Here is a 15,340-nt window from a genome sequence, read left to right on the forward strand (position 1 = left end):
CATTACATGTGTTACAACATTCACAGTCAAGGTCATAGGGAACTTGTTTAACCACCATTACATGTGTTACAACATTCACAGTCAAGGTCATAGAGAACTTGTTTAACCACCATTACATGTGTTACAACATTCACAGTCAAGGTCATAGGGAACATTCCTGGTGTTACCTGACGGCTCAACCACCCAGCTGCGACACCACTACCAAGACTCCTCCATGAGCTCATACCACAGCCTGAAACAACAGGAATGGCTGACATCCAACTGCTCTAACAGTGAAAACCCTGACTGGCTGAGATGCTTCCGTGTGTTCTGCCACCCGACTCGCCATATGTTATGAGTATTTATATATGTTGGAACTCAAGGTGTGGCTGCTCATGTTGACCTATCTTTGCAACAGCTAGCATGGTATAAGATGGACACAATAGTGTCCCACATTGTTCCCTTGCTCTCTGTCTCGCCTACAAAACCAAAGAACTTAGTTCCAATGATAAGACACGGCGTAGCTGCCAAACATTACACCGACACCCAAATACCACATTTTCAATTGTTTAGGTTTAGCCCATGGTTATGTTAAACACATAACTATGGGCTGCACTTTAGACACCTGTAGGCTACGAGGAGCTAGCAGCTACACAACAGCTGAGCTAAAACGACACATTACACATTTAAGCATATCAAATAATTATAGTTGCTCATTACATACACAGTCGTCAAGACAGAAGTCTGATAGAAAGTATTCAGTAACAAACGTGTCTGCATCATTCAACTTTCTACAACATGAGCTTGACTTAATGAATTATTGAGGCCACCAGGTGTGGTAAAAATTCAAAATACTATTGCTAAAGCATCCGCCATAAGGGTAGTATTTTTCTAGTATTGGTGACAATATAAATATAAGCATATTTTGTTACTTTCACCATATTGAATAAGTTACATAAAAGTTAGGGTTCAGATGAGTTTGAGTTAATTGTGATATTGCTAAGGGGTCCCCTACCCTAACACCACCCCCCAGTGGACCATAGAGGCTAAAGAGACAATCATTGACCTCAAACATGACCTGCCCTCCGCTACTTGACTATTAGCTGACCTTTTTCTTAGATGTTTCTGAAAGTGATAGTATGACTAACACAGTCCTTTTTTCAGAAACAGAAGGGGGTGAGTGAGGGTGGATACAGACTCCTTGGAACAAAATCGACAATCATCCGACTCTGACACATTCCATAGTTTTAACGTTTTTCCCGTGGGTAAGAAGTTATAACTAATTTTAATTTGAAAATAACGATTTTACACATCGATAGTACTTTAGTATATCAAATTTAGAATATGGAGGAGGTGAGGGTGAACCATGTATAGTCTTTGATTTCACTGATATGATCAATACGGTACAAGGGAAAAGGTACGTACTGACTTGTGTTGACAATCACAGTGGTTGGCCGGAAGCAACAACAACCTCAAAAGAGGATGCAATATCAGTAATTAAATGACTTGTGAATGACCTAGTACCCCGACATGGTTTCCCCAAAAAGATTAGGTCAGACAACGGCAACCATTTTAAAAAAAATACTCACTTAGCCTTGGTCGAAAAGGCTTTCGGACTAGAATACAGGTTTGGGGTACCATCCTGAGTTCTAAGGTAAGGTTGAAAGGATGGACCAGAACATTAAAAACTAATTGGCTAAAATCTGTGCACAGACCAAATTTAATTGGATTGACATGTTGCAATTAGCGTTAATGATCATTCGAAGGTCCGTGAATAAAACTGTTTTACCGCCCTTTGAGTTTTTCACCCTATGAGCTGCATACAGGTCAGCCATTCACAGGACCAGCAGCCCCCCCCTCCCCCCCCCCCCATGGAAGGAGGACTCAGCGTAAAACCAAAATGGTATTTTACACAAAAAATTGCAGAATTTGTGTGCCAGTTCTTCTGTACAGATTCCCTTCCGGCTGCTGAGAGGGTCAAGATCAAGGTCGTCAAACGCAAGTGGACGGAGCCCAGGTGGACTGGTCCCTTCAAGGTCGTGGAACGGACGTCCCGCGCCCTTCGACTGGCTGGTGGAGGGGACACCTGGTACCACCTCTCCCTCTGCACTACAGCTGAAGAACCTGACAGATTACCAGGGGATGTCATTGCTGACATCGCCACATCATCTGCCCCTCAGCCCAGGAGACGAGAGAGATTTTCTACCTACATTACTCTTTTCAACTTCTATATTGTATGTCCTTGTGTGAGACCAATCCAGTATGCTAAATGTTTCTTAGTTTTTCTTGCTTGTTTGCAGCATAACCATCTGTGTCGTTACATTAAGTGAAAAGTTTGATGTTTATCCCCGTTTTGTTACCTAAATTACTCTGATATTGATAGACGAAAGGCAGGATGTTACACCCGACTAGTTTTCCCTGACGGACTGGTGCTTGGGCGTGTTCTACTGTCTTTGTGTCTCAGTTCATCCTTCCTGACGACAGTGACTGACAAGTGTCTAAGAACATACAGCGGACTTTAAATAGACTGGGTCAAAGGGGATAGCAAGACTTATTTTTGACCTGTGCAGTGTGATTAATTACGGGGGACACAATAGCTATTACCGTGGTAATAACCTCTATATTTGTTACGACTCAACCCTGAACCATTGGTGTCGGATGCAGACAACATACTATGGTAAGTTGTGCCCATCGTCCCTTTTATGTTGTTTTGGGGCTAAAGGAATTATTAAAATTAATGTCCTTGAGAGGGCGTTAACTACCTCTACACCCTCTGTAGCACCTAAAGTACCACCCCACCTCGGTGGTGTTTCAACGGCTCACATCTGTGCGTGCTAATGACATCACCACCGAAGGCCTGGTAACTTTGACCTTTGACCTTAGGAGCGGGTGCAGACAACCTGTGGCTCAGGTGGATGCCAAAACCTGGGTGACTGTGTTGCTTCTTCCGCTGGACGTCCCTTTTCCCACACTTACCCCGCCCCTTTTAAGTTGACTGACATGTGTACCCTTCTGTTGACAATGCCACCCGACTTCTTCCCTTTGTGGCCCAAAAGCTGAATTACACGCGTTTTCAAATTACAGGACCCTCTTCGTCCCCCAACAAATTGGGTGACATTAACCGTTACTGGTGCACCACACTGATAAATGGTTTTAGGATAGGCCCTTGGGCACGAGCTGACTTATTCTGGTGTTGTGGAGAGCACAGATTGTACATTAGAATCCCGACGTCAGCCGTTGGGCTTTGTGCTATGGTTAGACTGGTGACCCCACTCACCAAATTAACACCCCTTGGAACTCCTGTTTCAGCGGCCTCTCTAACTCCCCGCCGCCGTTGAGACTAACCAACCTGACTCGTGACGCAGTTGAGGGACTTGCTGAACAACTTGCCCCGACCTCCTTCAAGACCATCCAGAACCGCACAGCCCCTTGTACTAAGTGTCACTAAAGGGGGTCTAGCAAAGTGGTAACTTTAAGACTTTAATGTGGGGCGTGCTTTATAAGTTTTGTACAAGTAATAAAGATCTCATTAGAATATCTTAAAGGGGGACTTGTTGGAAGCAGATCAGAATCATATCCATATTTAAGTGTTACTTCTTTCTAAACTCCTATAGTCATATAAAGAATAGCTAGTATTCTTCCTTCTTTTGAGTCTCATAGTAAGGTGTTGGCCTTCTAGATTGGAATGTGTCAGAGTAGAGATAACTCGGAGTAGTCTAAACAAAGGGAGTGGGGGCGAGGGACAGAGGGAAGATCACAGGACTTCCGGGGGTTTGAGGGGAGACCGAGCTAGACCGATCTGGACCGGGCTGGGGAACGCTGGTGTGCTAGATTGGTCTCATGGTTGTCCTCTAAGCTTGGAGAATAAACCACAAAATACCAATTACTGCCTGTTGATTGAATATAAACATCAGCTTATGTGCCATAAAAAGAATCTGGGAGAGACTAGCAATTTGAATTCCCCATTGGAGGAATGCTGGTCAACGCAACACCACCATTACATGTGTTACAACATTCACTGTCAAGGTCATAGGGAACTTGTTTAACCACCTTTACATGTGTTACAACATTCACAGTCAAGGTCATAGGGAACTTGTTTAACCACCATTACATGTGTTACAACATTCACAGTCAAGGTCATAGGGAACTTGTTTAACCACCATTACATGTGTTACAACATTCACAGTCAAGGTCATAGAGAACTTGTTTAACCACCATTACATGTGTTACAACATTCACAGTCAAGGTCATAGAGAACTTGTTTAACCACCATTACATGTGTTACAACATTCACAGTCAAGGTCATAGGGAACTTGTTTAACCACCATTACATGTGTTACAACATTCACAGTCAAGGTCATAGGGAACTTGTTTAACCACCATTACATTTGTTACAACATTCACAGTCAAGGTCATAGAGAACTTGTTTAACCACCATTACATGTGTTACAACATTCACAGTCAAGGTCATAGAGAACTTGTTTAACCACCATTACATGTGTTACAACATTCACAGTCAAGGTCATAGAGAACTTGTTTAACCACCATTACATGTGTTACAACATTCACAGTCAAGGTCATAGGGAACTTGTTTAACCACCATTACATGTGTTACAACATTCACAGTCAAGGTCATAGAGAACTTGTTTAACCACCATTACATGTGTTACAACATTCACAGTCAAGGTCATAGAGAACTTGTTTAACCACCATTACATGTGTTACAACATTCACAGTCAAGGTCATAGGGAACTTGTTTAACCACCATTACATGTGTTACAACATTCACAGTCAAGGTCATAGAGAACTTGTTTAACCACCATTACATGTGTTACAACATTCACAGTCAAGGTCATAGAGAACTTGTTTAACCACCATTACATGTGTTACAACATTCACAGTCAAGGTCATAGGGAACTTGTTTAACCACCATTACATGTGTTACAACATTCACAGTCAAGGTCATAGAGAACTTGTTTAACCACCATTACATGTGTTACAACATTCACAGTCAAGGTCATAGAGAACTTGTTTAACCACCATTACATGTGTTACAACATTCACAGTCAAGGTCATAGGGAACTTGTTTAACCACCATTACATTTGTTACAACATTCACAGTCAAGGTCATAGAGAACTTGTTTAACCACCATTACATGTGTTACAACATTCACAGTCAAGGTCATAGGGAACTTGTTTAACCACCATTACATGTGTTACAACATTCACAGTCAAGGTCATAGGGAACTTGTTTAACCACCATTACATTTGTTACAACATTCACAGTCAAGGTCATAGGGAACTTGTTTAACCACCATTACATGTGTTACAACATTCACAGTCAAGGTCATAGAGAACTTGTTTAACCACCATTACATGTGTTACAACATTCACAGTCAAGGTCATAGGGAACTTGTTTAACCACCATTACATGTGTTACAACATTCACAGTCAAGGTCATAGAGAACTTGTTTAACCACCATTACATGTGTTACAACATTCACAGTCAAGGTCATAGGGAACTTGTTTAACCACCATTACATGTGTTACAACATTCACAGTCAAGGTCATAGGGAACTTGTTTAACCACCATTACATGTGTTACAACATTCACAGTCAAGGTCATAGAGAACTTGTTTAACCACCATTACATGTGTTACAACATTCACAGTCAAGGTCATAGGGAACTTGTTTAACCACCATTACATGTGTTACAACATTCACAGTCAAGGTCATAGGGAACTTGTTTAACCACCATTACATTTGTTACAACATTCACAGTCAAGGTCATAGGGAACTTGTTTAACCACCATTACATGTGTTACAACATTCACAGTCAAGGTCATAGAGAACTTGTTTAACCACCATTACATGTGTTACAACATTCACAGTCAAGGTCATAGGGAACTTGTTTAACCACCATTACATGTGTTACAACATTCACAGTCAAGGTCATAGGGAACTTGTTTAACCACCATTACATGTGTTACAACATTCACAGTCAAGGTCATAGAGAACTTGTTTAACCACCATTACATGTGTTACAACATTCACAGTCAAGGTCATAGAGAACTTGTTTAACCACCATTGCATGTGTTACAACATTCACAGTCAAGGTCATGTGTTCCTTAGTTAATGATTATTCACTTAGTTTGAAATAAGAAAGGTTGTTAGAGCTCGACATGAAGTTTACACACTTCCTCTTACGACTGCATGAATCTGACTTTGGTCAATTGAAAAAGTAGAAGATACAGTTTTTAAGTCATTAACCACCAAATGGTGCCACAAAACCAGGAGTGTCATTTTCAGGGCTTTGATGAGTTAAACTGCCAAAATAAATGCAAATGATGTTGGGCAGTTAGTTGTATGAAAGGCAATATTGACATATTAGTTGTATGAAAGGCAATATTGACATATTAGTTGTATGAAAGGCAATATTGACATATTAGTTGTATGAAAGGCAATATTGACATATTAGTTGTATGAAAGGCAATGTTGACATATTAGTTGTATGAAAGGCAATATTGACATATTAGTTGTATGAAAGGCAATATTGACATATTAGTTGTATGAAAGGCAATATTGACATATTAGTTGTATGAAAGGCAATGTTGACATATTAGTTGTATGAAAGGCAATGTTGACATATTAGTTGTATGAAAGGCAATATTGACATATTAGTTGTATGAAAGGCAATATTGACATATTAGTTGTATGAAAGGCAATATTGACATATTAGTTGTATGAAAGGCAATGTTGACATATTCCAGGCTGTGCAGAAAATATTATACTCTGCAACTTTTGTTTTGAAATATTGTGTATTTGCATTTTGCCAATATAAAACAATCTGTTGATATATTTTTGAGCCAAAAATGCCACAACATGTGAAAGACAAGAATAAAAACAACTTTATATGACAAGATGGACGTTCAATATATTTACTGTGGTGTGAATCGACCTCACATGACCTCAACATTTCATGCTGTGAGGAGAGCAGAGGTCACTCATCTGACATGAAGATAGCATCTTTGGAAATGTTCACTTTCATTGCACAAAATACTTGAAATTGCCACAAATGCATGAGAACTGAGAGCATTGTTAGTTGTGTAAAGACTGCAGTGCGTGCGACGTCATGTGGGTTACATTGTTAGTTGTGTAAAGACTGCAGTGCATGCGACGTCATGTGGGTTACATTGTTAGTTGTGTAAAGACTGCAGTGCATGCGACGTCATGTGGGTTACATTGTTAGTTGTGTAAAGACTGCAGTGCATGCGACGTCATGTGGGTTACATTGTTAGTTGTGTAAAGACTGCAGTGCATACAACGTCATGTGGGTTACATTGTTAGTTGTGTAAAGACTGCAGTGCGTGCGACGTCATGTGGGTTACATTGTTAGTTGTGTAAAGACTGCAGTGCATGCGACGTCATATGGGTTACATTGTTAGTTGTGTAAAGACTGCAGTGCGTGCGACGTCATGTGGGTTACATTGTTAGTTGTGTAAAGACTGCAGTGCGTGCGACGTCATGATGTCATGTGGGTTACATTGTTAGTTCTGTAAAGACTGCAGTGCGTGCGACGTCATGATGTCATGTGGGTTACATTGTTAGTTCTGTAAAGACTGCAGTGCTTGCGACGTCATGATGTCATGTGGGTTACATTGTTAGTTGTGTAAAGACTGCAGTGCGTGCGACGTTATGATGTCATGTGGGTTACATTGTTAGTTGTGTAAAGACTGCAGTGCGTGCGACGTCATGTGGGTTACATTGTTAGTTGTGAAAAGACTGCAGTGCGTGCGACGTCATGATGTCATGTGGGTTACATTGTTAGTTCTGTAAAGACTGCAGTGCGTGCGACGTCATGATGTCATGTGGGTTACATTGTTAGTTGTGTAAAGACTGCAGTGCGAGCGACGTCATGATGTCATGTGGGTTACATTGTTAGTTGTGTAAAGACTGCAGTGCGTGCGACGTCATGATGTCATGTGGGTTACATTGTTAGTTGTGTAAAGACTGCAGTGCGTGCGACGTCATTTGGGTTACATTGCATTCACATCATGTGCCAGTAAAAAGATGTGATATGTCAAAACAATGTGCATTGGACCTCCAAGCCTGCAGTGTGAAAGTAGCTTTAGACTGCAATATTGTTCATTGAAGAACATTTATTACATGTGTGCTTAGCTGTGGTGTAGCTGCTAGCTCCTAGTTGTAGTCATAGTCTATGTAGTTGCTAGCTCCTAGTCGTAGTCATAGTCTATGTAGTTGCTAGCTCCTAGTGGTAGTCATAGTCTATGTAGTTGCTAGCTCCTAGTGGTAGTCATAGTCTATGTAGTTGCTAGCTCCTAGTCGTAGTCATAGTCTATGTAGTTGCTAGCTCCTAGTCATAGTCTATGTAGTTGCTAGCTCCTAGTGGTAGTCATAGTCTATGTAGTTGCTAGCTCCTAGTCGTAGTCATAGTCTATGTAGTTGCTAGCTCCTAGTCGTAGTCATAGTCTATGTAGTTGCTAGCTCCTAGTCGTAGTCATAGTCTATGTAGTTGCTAGCTCCTAGTCGTAGTCATAGTCTATGTAGTTGCTAGCTCCTAGTCGTAGTCATAGTCTATGTAGTTGCTAGCTCCTAGTCGTAGTCATAGCCTATGTAGTTGCTAGCTCCTAGTCGCTGTCATAGTCTATGTAGTTGCTATCTCCTAGTCGTAGTCATAGTCTATGTAGTTGTTAGCTCCTAGTCGTAGTCATAGTCTATGTAGTTGCTAGCTCCTAGTCGTAGTCATAGTCTATGTAGTTGCTAGCTCCTAGTCGTAGTCATAGTCTATGTAGTTGCTAGCTTCTAGTCGTAGTCATAGTCTATGTAGTTGCTAGCTCCTAGTCGTAGTCATAGTCTATGTAGTTGCTAGCTCCTAGTCGTAGTCATAGTCTATGTAGTTGCTAGCTCCTAGTCGTAGTCATAGTCTATGTAGTTGCTAGCTTCAAGTCGTAGTCATAGTCTATGTAGTTGCTAGCTCCTAGTCGCTGTCATAGTCTATGTAGTTGCTAGCTCCTAGTCGTAGTCATAGTCTATGTAGTTGCTAGCTCCTAGTCGTAGTCATAGTCTATGTTTATCTCTTTGGAAATGACTAAAACTTGACCAACCTTGTGTGCTTATTGAACATGTCCATGTTTTCCCCGAATACACAAGCTGTAAAACTCCAAGTACCAGAAGGTTTATGTCCAAGATTTAAGATCCAGGTCTAAACAATTTGATCCTTGTTTCTGCTGATACTGGAGCGATATCAACATGGGATCGGGACACCCCTGAAGAAGAATCAACATGAAACAATGATTTCATTGATCACGTGAACTTAAAGTGGCTATTTATATTTTCAGGGAGTCTTTAATACTTGCTAGGATTCAAAAGATTGACCCTTTTTGTAATCAAGTGTATTCTGTAAGCCCTGAACAACATTTACCCTTTTTGTAATCAAGTGTATTCTGTAACCCCTGAACAACATTTACCCTTTTTGTAATCAAGTGTATTCTGTAACCCCTGAACAACATTTACCCTTTTTGTAATCAAGTGTATTCTGTAAGCCCTGAACAACATTTACCCTTTTTGGAATCAAGTGTATTCTGTAAGCCCTGAACAACATTTACCCTTTTTGTAATCAAGTGTATTCTGTAACCCCTGAACAACATTTACCCTTTTTGTAATCAAGTGTATTCTGTAAGCCCTGAACAACATTTACCCTTTTTGTAATCAAGTGTATTCTGTAACCCCTGAACAACATTTACCCTTTTTGGAATCAAGTGTATTCTGTAAGCCCTGAACAACATTTACCCTTTTTGTAATCAAGTGTATTCTGTAACCCCTGAACAACATTTACCCTTTTTGGAATCAAGTGTATTCTGTAACCCCTGAACAACATTTACCCTTTTTGTAATCAAGTGTATTCTGTAACCCCTGAACAACATTTACCCTTTTTGTAATCAAGTGTATTCTGTAACCCCTGAACAACATTTACCCTTTTTGTAATCAAGTGTATTCTGTAAGCCCTGAACAACATTTACCCTTTTTGGAATCAAGTGTATTCTGTAAGCCCTGAACAACATTTACCCTTTTTGTAATCAAGTGTATTCTGTAAGCCCTGAACAACATTTACCCTTTTTGTAATCAAGTGTATTCTGTAAGCACTGAACAACATTTACCCTTTTTGTAATCAAGTGTATTCTGTAAGCCCTGAACAACATTTACCCTTTTTGGAATCACGTGTATTCTGTAAGCCCTGAACAACATTTACCCTTTTTGTAATCAAGTGTATTCTGTAAGCCCTGAACAATATTGACCCTTTTTGGAATCAAGTGTATTCTGTAAGCCCTGAACAACATTTACCCTTTTTGTAATCAAGTGTATTCTGTAACCCCTGAACAACATTTACCCTTTTTGTAATCAAGTGTATTCTGTAAGCACTGAACAACATTTACCCTTTTTGTATTCAAGTGTATTCTGTAACCCCTGAACAACATTTACCCTTTTTGTAATCAAGTGTATTCTGTAACCCCTGAACAACATTTACCCTTTTTGGAATCAAGTGTATTCTGTAACCCCTGAACAACATTTACCCTTTTTGTAATCAAGTGTATTCTGTAACCCCTGAACAACATTTACCCTTTTTGTAATCAAGTGTATTCTGTAACCCCTGAACAACATTTACCCTTTTTGTAATCAAGTGTATTCTGTAAGCCCTGAACAACATTTACCCTTTTTGTAATCAAGTGTATTCTGTAACCCCTGAACAACATTTACCCTTTTTGTAATCAAGTGTATTCTGTAACCCCTGAACAACATTTACCCTTTTTGTAATCAAGTGTATTCTGTAAGCCCTGAACAACATTTACCCTTTTTGTAATCAAGTGTATTCTGTAAGCCCTGAACAACATTTACCCTTTTTGTAATCAAGTGTATTCTGTAAGCCCTGAACAACATTTACCCTTTTTGTAATCAAGTGTATTCTGTAAGCCCTGAACAACATCTACCCTTTTTGTAATCAAGTGTATTCTGTAACCCCTGAACAACATTTACCCTTTTTGTAATCAAGTGTATTCTGTAACCCCTGAACAACATTTACCCTTTTTGTAATCAAGTGTATTCTGTAAGCCCTGAACAACATTTACCCTTTTTGGAATCAAGTGTATTCTGTAAGCCCTGAACAACATTTACCCTTTTTGTAATCAAGTGTATTCTGTAACCCCTGAACAACATTTACCCTTTTTGTAATCAAGTGTATTCTGTAACCCCTGAACAACATTTACCCTTTTTGTAATCAAGTGTATTCTGTAAGCCCTGAACAACATTTACCCTTTTTGGAATCAAGTGTATTCTGTAAGCCCTGAACAACATTTACCCTTTTTGTAATCAAGTGTATTCTGTAAGCCCTGAACAACATTTACCCTTTTTGTAATCAAGTGTATTCTGTAAGCACTGAACAACATTTACCCTTTTTGTAATCAAGTGTATTCTGTAAGCCCTGAACAACATTTACCCTTTTTGGAATCACGTGTATTCTGTAAGCCCTGAACAACATTTACCCTTTTTGTAATCAAGTGTATTCTGTAAGCCCTGAACAATATTGACCCTTTTTGGAATCAAGTGTGTTCTGTAAGCCCTGAACAACATTTACCCTTTTTGTAATCAAGTGTATTCTGTAACCCCTGAACAACATTTACCCTTTTTGTAATCAAGTGTATTCTGTAAGCACTGAACAACATTTACCCTTTTTGTATTCAAGTGTATTCTGTAACCCCTGAACAACATTTACCCTTTTTGTAATCAAGTGTATTCTGTAACCCCTGAACAACATTTACCCTTTTTGGAATCAAGTGTATTCTGTAACCCCTGAACAACATTTACCCTTTTTGTAATCAAGTGTATTCTGTAACCCCTGAACAACATTTACCCTTTTTGTAATCAAGTGTATTCTGTAACCCTGAACAACATTTACCCTTTTTGTAATCAAGTGTATTCTGTAAGCCCTGAACAACATTTACCCTTTTTGTAATCAAGTGTATTCTGTAACCCCTGAACAACATTTACCCTTTTTGTAATCAAGTGTATTCTGTAAGCCCTGAACAACATTTACCCTTTTTGTAATCAAGTGTATTCTGTAAGCCCTGAACAACATTTACCCTTTTTGTAATCAAGTGTATTCTGTAAGCCCTGAACAACATTTACCCTTTTTGTAATCAAGTGTATTCTGTAAGCCCTGAACAACATTTACCCTTTTTGTAATCAAGTGTATTCTGTAAGCCCTGAACAACATTTACCCTTTTTGTAATCAAGTGTATTCTGTAAGCCCTGAACAACATTTACCCTTTTTGTAATCAAGTGTATTCTGTAAGCCCTGAACAACATTTACCCTTTTTGTAATCAAGTGTATTCTGTAAGCCTGAACAACATTTACCCTTTTTGTAATCAAGTGTATTCTGTAAGCCTGAACAATATTGACCCTTTTTGTAATCAAGTGTATTCTGTAAGCCCTGAACAACATTTACCCTTTTTGTAATCAAGTGTATTCTGTAACCCCTGAACAACATTTACCCTTTTTGTAATCAAGTGTATTCTGTAACCCCTGAACAACATTTACCCTTTTTGTAATCAAGTGTATTCTGTAACCCCTGAACAACATTTACCCTTTTTGTAATCAAGTGTATTCTGTAAGCCCTGAACAACATTTACCCTTTTTGTAATCAAGTGTATTCTGTAAGCCCTGAACAACATTTACCCTTTTTGTAATCAAGTGTATTCTGTAAGCCCTGAACAATATTGACCCTTTTTGTAATCAAGTGTATTCTGTAAGCCCTGAACAACATTTACCCTTTTTGTAATCAAGTGTATTCTGTAACCCCTGAACAACATTTACCCTTTTTGTAATCAAGTGTATTCTGTAACCCCTGAACAACATTTACCCTTTTTGTAATCAAGTGTATTCTGTAACCCTGAACAACATTTACCCTTTTTGTAATCAAGTGTATTCTGTAAGCCCTGAACAACATTTACCCTTTTTGTAATCAAGTGTATTCTGTAACCCCTGAACAACATTTACCCTTTTTGTAATCAAGTGTATTCTGTAACCCCTGAACAACATTTACCCTTTTTGTAATCAAGTGTATTCTGTAAGCCCTGAACAACATTTACCCTTTTTGGAATCAAGTGTATTCTGTAAGCCCTGAACAACATTTACCCTTTTTGTAATCAAGTGTATTCTGTAAGCCCTGAACAACATTTACCCTTTTTGTAATCAAGTGTATTCTGTAAGCACTGAACAACATTTACCCTTTTTGTAATCAAGTGTATTCTGTAAGCCCTGAACAACATTTACCCTTTTTGGAATCACGTGTATTCTGTAAGCCCTGAACAACATTTACCCTTTTTGTAATCAAGTGTATTCTGTAAGCCCTGAACAATATTGACCCTTTTTGGAATCAAGTGTGTTCTGTAAGCCCTGAACAACATTTACCCTTTTTGTAATCAAGTGTATTCTGTAACCCCTGAACAACATTTACCCTTTTTGTAATCAAGTGTATTCTGTAAGCACTGAACAACATTACCCTTTTTGTATTCAAGTGTATTCTGTAACCCTGAACAACATTTACCCTTTTTGTAATCAAGTGTATTCTGTAACCCTGAACAACATTTACCCTTTTTGGAATCAAGTGTATTCTGTAACCCCTGAACAACATTTACCCTTTTTGTAATCAAGTGTATTCTGTAACCCCTGAACAACATTTACCCTTTTTGTAATCAAGTGTATTCTGTAACCCCTGAACAACATTTACCCTTTTTGTAATCAAGTGTATTCTGTAAGCCCTGAACAACATTTACCCTTTTTGTAATCAAGTGTATTCTGTAACCCCTGAACAAAATTTACCCTTTTTGTAATCAAGTGTATTCTGTAAGCCCTGAACAACATTTACCCTTTTTGTAATCAAGTGTATTCTGTAAGCCCTGAACAACATTTACCCTTTTTGTAATCAAGTGTATTCTGTAAGCCCTGAACAACATTTACCCTTTTTGTAATCAAGTGTATTCTGTAAGCCCTGAACAACATTTACCCTTTTTGTAATCAAGTGTATTCTGTAAGCCCTGAACAACATCTACCCTTTTTGTAATCAAGTGTATTCTGTAACCCCTGAACAACATTTACCCTTTTTGTAATCAAGTGTATTCTGTAAGCCCTGAACAACATTTACCCTTTTTGTAATCAAGTGTATTCTGTAAGCCCTGAACAACATTTACCCTTTTTGTAATCAAGTGTATTCTGTAAGCCCTGAACAACATTTACCCTTTTTGTAATCAAGTGTATTCTGTAAGCCCTGAACAACATTTACCCTTTTTGTAATCAAGTGTATTCTGTAAGCCCTGAACAATATTGACCCTTTTTGTAATCAAGTGTATTCTGTAAGCCCTGAACAACATTTACCCTTTTTGTAATCAAGTGTATTCTGTAAGCCCTGAACAATATTGACCCTTTTTGTAATCAAGTGTATTCTGTAAGCCCTGAACAACATTTACCCTTTTTGTAATCAAGTGTATTCTGTAACCCCTGAACAACATTTACCCTTTTTGTAATCAAGTGTATTCTGTAACCCCTGAACAACATTTACCCTTTTTGTAATCAAGTGTATTCTGTAACCCCTGAACAACATTTACCCTTTTTGTAATCAAGTGTATTCTGTAAGCCCTGAACAATATTGACCCTTTTTGTAATCAAGTGTATTCTGTAAGCCCTGAACAACATTTACCCTTTTTGTAATCAAGTGTATTCTGTAACCCCTGAACAACATTTACCCTTTTTGTAATCAAGTGTATTCTGTAAGCCCTGAACAACATTTACCCTTTTTGTAATCAAGTGTATTCTGTAACCCCTGAACAACATTTACCCTTTTTGGAATCAAGTGTATTCTGTAACCCCTGAACAACCTCCATGACATATTTGCAAGAATCAAAAACAGGGCAGAAGGCAGAAAGAATCAATTCCCACTTGGTTCCAGAGGCTCCACTTCTTGGGAAAGCACAGAGCCTCAAGCATCAAAAACCATTGGAATGGATTCCATTGTGCAGTTTAAGACCACGGTAAACATTACACATCCTGGCCACACCTTTGGTGGTGAGGAGTTTTAACTCAATCATTTGGAAAAGTCCTATTCAAAAGTTGTATTTGGCCTGGTCTAGTTGTAGGATTGTAATACTTAGTATGTGTTTATCACTATAAACTAGTTGTAGGATTGTAATACTTAGTATGTGTTTATCACTATAAACTATGTTTGAATGAACACATGCATATTATTGCTATGGAGGATGAATATTAGCTGATGTTTGAATGAACACATGC

The 15,340-nt window shown here is 38.7% G+C and overlaps 1 protein-coding gene across 1 annotated transcript in view; it reads right to left on the reverse strand.

Annotated features, from left to right (window-relative positions):
* Positions 1–15,340, reverse strand: part of LOC133645995 (CD2-associated protein-like) — a 146,332-nt gene that overhangs the window by 917 nt on the left and 130,075 nt on the right. The gene's annotated exons all lie outside the window — the stretch shown is intronic.

The sequence above is a fragment of the Entelurus aequoreus genome, linkage group LG03 (assembly GCF_033978785.1).
Source record: "Entelurus aequoreus isolate RoL-2023_Sb linkage group LG03, RoL_Eaeq_v1.1, whole genome shotgun sequence".
Lineage (NCBI taxonomy): Eukaryota > Metazoa > Chordata > Actinopteri > Syngnathiformes > Syngnathidae > Entelurus > Entelurus aequoreus.